Genomic DNA, 7,641 nt, shown 5'->3' with positions numbered 1-7,641 from the left:
TTAGAACTCATCAAAACATTCAGCAAAGTGGCAAGGCATAAGATTAACATACAAAAGTCAATTGGATTTCTCTATATCAACAGCAAGAGCAACGAAAGGATATTAGGAAAGCAATACCATTTACAATAGCCACGCAAAGGATGAAATACCTAGGAATAAACATAGCCAGAGAAACAAGGGACTTATACAAAGAAAATTACAAAGCACTATTATTAGAAACCAAAAGAGACTTACAGAAGTAGAAGAACATACCATGTTCCTGAATAGGAAGACTCAACATTGTCAAAATGTCAATAATACCCAGAGCAATTTACACATACAATGTAATCTCAATCCAAATTCCAACATCATTCTTCAAAGAGATGGAAAGGTCAATTGGTAATTTTATATGGAATGTAAAGAGACCCAGGATAAGCAAAGCACTGCTTAAAAGGAAGAACAAGGTTGGAGGTCTCTCACTCCCCGATTTCAAACTTTACTCCATGGCTACGGTGATCAAAACAGCCTGGTACTGGTACAATGAAAGAGCCATTGATCAATGGAACATAATTGAGAATCCAGATATTAGCCCAACCACTTAAAGCCAAATGGTTTTTGACAAAGTGGCTAGTCACATTACATGGGGAAGAGACAGTCTATTTAAGAAATGGTGCTGGCAGAACTGGAAAACGATATGTAAAAGGCTGAAACAAGGCCTTTGCCCCACAACCTATACAAAAATGAACTCAACATGGATTAAAGATCTCAATGTGAATCCCAAAATTATGAAGATAATTAATGAATAAATAAGGACTAGTGTGAAGGCACTAATTCACTGCATATACAGACTGCCACACATTTTGAAAAGTACACAAACAAAAATTGACAAAATAGATGAGTGGAATATAATAAAAATTAAAAACGTGTGTACATCAAAAGACTTCACCAGAAGAATAAAAAGGGAACCCACAGGATGGGAAAAAAATCTTTTGCAACGACATATCGGATAAGTGACTCGTTTCTAAAATATATAGGAAATACACATTTACAAAAATAAGACAAATAACCTAATTAAAAAAGGGCACAGGATATGAACAGACACTTCACCAGGGAGGAGATCTGGGAAGCTAACAAACATATGAAGAAATGTTGACGATCACTTGCCATCAGAGAGATGCAAATAAAAACAACAATGAGATATCATCTCACACCAGCAATAACAGCAAAGATCAAAAAAGTTGAGGACAATAAATGCTGGCGAGGATGTGGAGAGACTGGGAAACTCCTGCATTGCTGGTGGGGCTGAAAAATGGTCCAACCTCTCTGGAAAGCAATATGGTGCTTCCTCAGAAGGTTAAAAATAGAAATGCCATTTGATCCAGCAATTCCTCTACTTGGTGTTTACCCACAAGGTAAATGAGCCACAACACGGGAAGATATAGGCACACCAATGTTCATAGCTGCACTATTTACAATATACAAAAGATGGAGACAGCCAAAGTGCCCATCAACTGAAGAATGGATAAACAAATGGTGGTACATACACACAATAGAATATTAGGCTACCTTGAAAAATAACAAGGAAGCTGCATGCCACTACCTAACATGGATGAAACTTAAGGACATTATGTTGAGTGAAGTTAGTCAGTCACAAAAGGAGAAATACTGCATAGGACCACTACTGTAAACACTAAGTAAAAGAACACATACTAAACCACTAAAGTGGATTCTTAGCTGATTGCTGGGACATAGGGATAGGGTTAGGGGAGGGAGGGAAAGGTGAAGCACATGGAAGGGATTAGACACAGGAAAGTTTGGGTGCTGGGGAAGGGGGCAATATACAAGAAGGGAGAGGGGAATGGAAGAACAAAGCAGATGTGAGAACAATTAGGCAGGTTTGAATGGGTTAAATGGGACAGAGGTATATAATGATGTAGGCATGACCTTGGAACAACAGAAATCTGGGATACAGAGATTGGAACATGGTTGGAAGGGGAAAAAGGGGGGAATAATGCTAAGATCCTTGGCTGTCTTTTGAATCTTGGTTTCCAGTGCATTATATTATAAAATAGACACTAGAGGGGAAGAGAAAGGAATATCCAGAAATATCACCACAGAAAGCTTGTAAGTCTGTCTTTTGCCTATAACTGATTGGAATACCTAAAATGGGGCTACAACATACTCAGTGAAAGATGTTGCCTTAGGAGGCACTGCATTACATAAGACTATAGGTGGAAGCCTGAAAAACATCCAGACCTTCAGAGATGGGAAATTTCCACTTGAAAGGATGAGCAGACCAGCCTGGAGCAGGTAGGAAAACAGAAGATAACTTCTTGATAGAAAGACCTACAGGTAAAATACAAAACAATAGAGGCAGACCAATTGTTACTACAAGAACAAGCAAGTTGCTTGCCCAGGAGACATCAAGGCAAGTGGTCAGGTCCCCTCAGTGCAAATCCTCTTTCAAGAGTAAGATGCAATGGGAATACACACTCTGATTGGTGACCACACACATCACCCATAATGGTAAGTCAGGGAAAAACAGCAAAGAAGTAGTGAGCTAAGCCCTACAGCATTCAATGGACTCCTGTGAACCAGGGTGGAGACCTGGTTGGCCAGTGGTGTGGCAAGACCTGGGGACTCTTGGGCCCAGAGTCAATGACATAGCCACAGAGGACTAGAGTGGAGAGTGAAGTGTCCAGCTGATAAGAAAAGAGGGCATATGCGCAAGAACACCCACACTTGTAGATAATACCAAGCTGTCCTGGCTCCAATGACTGGATGATCAAAGCTCAATCTGAAGAAGAAAGAAGAGGGAAAAAAAGTGTCATCTGATACAATTTGATGAACATGAGCTACACCTATGGATGCAGCAGCTCAAAAGAGGAAACAAATCACCACTGCAAGAATCATTCCCACCTCCTCCTCACAGAGTAGACAGGGATGGGCAACTTGGACATTGGCTACCCAAAATGGGGGGGGGGGGACTACAAAGCCAATAAATGACTGGCATACAAGCTTTCAAGAGGGAAACTACATCCAGAGGGCAGAGAGGAAGGTAGAGTCTCCAGTGAGTAGTATCCAACCTGTCTAGGAAGGGCTGATGAAATGAAATGCAGATGGGTCTCTTGTGATGCAATAGTGAATAATTGTTATCAGGACTGATTGTGAAGGATGGAAATGTAAAGGTGGACATTTTACAGCAAGGAAGGGAGTGATTAACTTTTCAGTCTACGAGAGGAGGGCCCTGGGACCAACAATAGAGAAGAGCAGAGAGCAGGACCCTACCCAGAGAAGTCATGATGCCTGAGATGGAGGCAGAGACAATGACACGGGGAGATGAAGAGGCTGGGGACTTGAGATCCAGAGATGGAAAGGTGCTGTGTGCTGATGACTGGGGGGTGAGGGGAGTAGGCTTACAGGGTATACCTTTTGGTTGGTTGATGATACCTGGATGGGATTGTAACTATGGCAATGAAATTATATATGGCAGAATGAATGTAAAACCTATGGTATCCCACGTAAACTATCACATAATTCACAATAAAACATTTATTAAAAGAAAAAAATACATATATATGGCAAAAAGCAGCATGATGCACAAAGAAGGACATTGTATTATGATTAAAGGATCAATTAAACAAGTGGACATAATCATAATAAATAACTATGCTCCCAATGAAAGAATCTCAAAATGCACAAATCAAACTATAAAATAAATAGACAACTCTGCAACAATTGTTGTTAAATGACATTGAGTCAGTTCCAACTTCTAGCAACCCTGTAGAGTCTTGAAAGAGTGACTTGTGAATTTGAACTGCCATCCTAGCAATTCAAACCGACCTTGTGGTTGAGTGGTTAATATTCCTAGTATTTACAACACTTTATTACACCACTTTCAGTGAAGGATAGAACAATTCGAAATAAACTCAATCAGACACAGAAAGACTAAACAACACAATCAAACAACTTGACCTCATAGACATGTACAGAGCACACACCACAATAACAGCACAATATGTTCTTTTCTAGTGCACATGGAGTATCCTGTAGAACAGACCATATGTTAAGCCACAAAGCAAACCTCAGTAAATTAAAAACATAAAAATGCCTTCAAAGCAGCTTCTCAGATCATAGCATTATAAAAATAGAATTCAACAATAGGAAGGTCAAGCAAATAAGATCAACTAAATGAAAATTGCATAACATTCAGCTTAAAAGCTACTAGATAATAGAAAAAATGAAATAAAAAATTCTTAGAATTGAACAAGAATGAAAGCAACATTCAAGGTTACATGTTCTGGGGAGCAGCAAGGATAGAAGAGCTACAGAATCTAGAACTAGTTCCAGTCGGGTCTCTGCATTTTCACAGACTGGGCAAGGGAGTCACCCAAATGACTCCAGGCCATTCATTCACTGGAAGAAAGCCTATTTCATGATACATTGGTTCACCCAGACTACTTGAGAAGGGAAGAGTTTCTTCACTGATATGCTCAGTCCAGAATTACATACTCAGCAGTCTGCATGCAATAATGTCAGGGGATGGAAATCCTCCTAAATTTGCAACAAGGTCTTGTTTAAAACTTTCCTATCCCTTGTGTTGGAGAGCTACTAATGACCAGATTATTAAACCTGGCAAACTCCTTGTTTGCACAGACAATAAACACACTTTCTGTTTTACCAGTAATTATCTCCCTTCTTTCGTTGGGCTAATAAAACTGGACAAGAATCTGAAAACGTTTAGTTACATGACAAATTGAAACTCTTTACATGTCCAAGGTGTAACTGGAATTATGGTCATTTAATTCATAATTCACACATATCCCCCTCCTTATTCTCCTTGCTACTTCTTATGATTTGGATTTTACTATGTTAATACACAAAGTTCACCATATGTTATGAAAATACTGTATCATTTTTAGTTACTGGAATTTTGCATACCAAGAACCATGTCCAAATACAGGGAAGTGACACATAGTAGGAGAAAAACTTCTCATTTCACAATTTATGTCACCTACACAACTCTCCAGCTTTGCTTAAATTGTTTGAGAGGAGAAATTAAATAGGTAGGAAGCAATGCTGACCATCAGGAACCCAAAGTTACTGAAATGAAGCAGAAGAAGGAAAATCATGTTTTGTTGGGAGGATGTGAGAACCCAGGAGGATCCACCCCCTTCAGCTCCGCCCCGCCCTTCCCAGGACTGTGCCCCACATCTACCACGCCCTCATCATGCATCATCTCCTACAAATACAAAAGTAGCAAACCAAAAAGGAGGTGCCAGTAGAGTTAGTACAAGTCATCTTTCTCTTTCATAATTGTTGTTCTTACACCCTCTGTCCCTGAGTCTTCCCTGCCTGGACAGGGAGTCCCTGTGGACGCTCCAGTCTCTGCTCTCACCCAGCGTTGTTCAGGATCCATGACCGGTTTCAGTTGAAACGTCCCCATGGCGGGTACTGGAGGCCTCCTGCCTTAGGGCGGTGGAACCTTACCTCAGTTTCCCGTCAGAGCCCGTCCAGTTATTCCCACCTCACCCTCAGGAAGGTCCCCACACAGGGGGACATCATCCGCCCCCCAGGAAGAGCCAGAAGATCTTATTCTGTCTTTCAGTCAAATGGTCCCTTTCTCACTGTGTTCTTGGAGCTTTTTATTCCTTTCCACTTTTCCTGACACCAGATAATTCCTCATGTGGAATATGGGGGGCCTTTCTTCCCTCGCTTGATTTACAAATCTGAGCAGTGGATTAATTATTTCTCAAACCCTTTCATTTTTAAGCATTGTTAAATATAATTTCTTCAAGATCACCTCCCCTTTTTTCTTCGTGGTGACAGTGACGTAAATTGGTCATTAAAAAAATTGTGACATAGGTTAGAGAAAGGTTTCCTTTAAAATAGATTTGAAGTATATAAATTTTCTTTGCTTTAAAAAATATTATTGTTCAATTATTTTTATATATTATTTAACAGTTTCTACATGTACTTTAAGGAGCATTGGTAGCATATTGGTTACGAATCTCACAGTCAGCATTTCGAAACTAACAGCTCTTCCACTGAAGAAACACGAGGCTTTCTGCTCTCATAAAGATTTATAGCCTCAGACACCCTGTTTAGGGTCACTATGAGTCAGAACTGACTCCACGGCACATAACAACAGCAATATGTACTTCTGGATGACATTGATAGCATTCTTGAGCCTCCTTTGCCTCTATCTAACATAAGCTCACTTACCCATAAATTTCCTAGGAAATCTTTCAATTTTCCTGGTGTCAGTTTGATGGTATATCAGAGGATGAGTGAAAAAGGATCAGCGATCTGATTATGTTAAAACTTCTGTTGGCTGCACTCTCTTATCAGTGCTTTCTGTTCAGGGTCACTGCTGTGCAAGTTACCGTGTTACTTCCGTTTATTTGTAACTGAGGTGAGAAAAAAATGTCTGCCCCACTTGAGACTTGCAAGGAAGAAGAGCAGTGTGCAGTGATACTTCTTTTGTGGTCTGAGGGTGTGCCTGGTGCCGTTATTTATCGAAGACTTTGTGCACAGTTTGGAGAAACTGTTTTGTTGTGAAGAAATGTCTATGAATGGATAGAGAAGTTCAAGAAAGGTCACACAAGTGTGAGTGATTAAGCAGGAGCTGGATGCCCGTGGTGACAGATGACAACGTTTGACATGCACGTGAAATGATTCTGTTGAAATTGGAGTGACAGTGGATTATGTGTCAAATCTATTTCAAACCAGCCAGGGCTCTGCTTATGAAATAATCCACAATAGACTTGAGTTTAGAAAAGTCAGTACCAAAACAACTCATGAAGATGCACCTCTGATGAACAAGTGAAGACTGCACAGTGTTCATGACTGACAGCTAAGCCTAATTTTTTTTAATAAGGTAATATGAAAACTTAATGACAGATTTATAAAGTGTATTAAAAAGTAAGGAGATTATGTCAAAAAATGATGTTTTTTTCTTTTCTAAAACTTGATTAAATTCTACAGCCAGCATGCTGAACATTGTTGACTCACCCTCATAGATATTCTGTACTTTTAAACTGTCATATGGTGTTAGAAGAATTCAGGGTATAGTTTTGGTTTATGATTTAAAGATTTTCTTCTTGCTGTTAAGCGCCATCTAGTAGTTCCAACTCATAGTGACCAACAGCCACTTGTGTGTTTGAACCACTAACTTTATGGTTAGCAGAATAGTGCATTTCCTACAGCACTCTACCAGGAATCCCAAGATTATTTCAGGGCAGTAGTTTTGGGTGTTTGTCTTTTACTTTTTGATTTAGTTCTGTTTGCAGTATCTGGTTTTTATTTATTTTTATTTTACTGTAGAAGACGCTGTGACCTATTTAGTTGTTGTCATGGTGGTGAAGTACCGTTACATGGGTTCCAACCCACAGTGACTCTTTATAGGGTTTCCCAGAAGCAGCTGGTGAGCTTGAACTGCTGACCTTGGAGTTCAAATGGCTTTGCAGTCTGGCACATTAACCCACAGGGCCACAACAGGACTCTATCCTATTTAGTAGCTCTTTATTATTTTCTTTAGTTTAGTGACAGGTTTAATTAATTATTCTAACACACAATACTGTGTTTGGGTGAAGGTTTACTCAGCAGTTTTGTTCCCATTTACACATTTCTACACAAGGATTTTTGGTGTGGTGCTGTAGG

This window comes from Chrysochloris asiatica, unplaced genomic scaffold, assembly GCF_000296735.1.
Source record: "Chrysochloris asiatica unplaced genomic scaffold, ChrAsi1.0 scaffold00359, whole genome shotgun sequence".
NCBI classification, from domain to species: domain Eukaryota; kingdom Metazoa; phylum Chordata; class Mammalia; order Afrosoricida; family Chrysochloridae; genus Chrysochloris; species Chrysochloris asiatica.
Note: the sequence above shows the minus strand (reverse complement) of the source record.